Raw genomic sequence first — 575 nt, 5'->3', positions numbered from 1 at the left:
ATTGAAAAACCTTCAGCTGGATTTTTCAGTTGTTGCATTAAGCAAATATGAAAGCAATGTTTAGACTAGAAATAAATAAATGCTACTAACCGTATTTCACTGCTCCCCATTTTTGAAAGCAAGTGCGGTATTTTACTTATTATCTGCATGCTGATTCTTTCCTCAATCATCAATAGGAAGGATAAGAAAATTTGAAATTAAGGTTTTATGTGAGATAACCAAAAGTCCACATCAAAAACTACCCCCATACATCATTTTCATTAGAATAAGCTTTCCTTAATAATGTATTATAAGTAATTTGAGTGGTGCGATCCAGAAGTACTGTTTACCGTGGTCGACATCCAAAATTTGTCAGTTTATATGGCATTACCTTAATGATAATAATAAGTTATCATCAACACACACAATATCAGGCTCCCTGGTATCAAAAGTTACATGGCAATCATTTTCTGTACAGCAAAGAAATATGGAAGACGTAATTATCTTATAGTCATGTGAGAAATACTTGGAGAAACAGATGGATTTGTATGTGACATTTATGGATCTGGAGAAAACATATGATAGGGTTGATAGAG

The sequence above is a fragment of the Panulirus ornatus genome, chromosome 6 (assembly GCF_036320965.1).
Source record: "Panulirus ornatus isolate Po-2019 chromosome 6, ASM3632096v1, whole genome shotgun sequence".
NCBI lineage: Eukaryota > Metazoa > Arthropoda > Malacostraca > Decapoda > Palinuridae > Panulirus > Panulirus ornatus.
Note: the sequence above shows the minus strand (reverse complement) of the source record.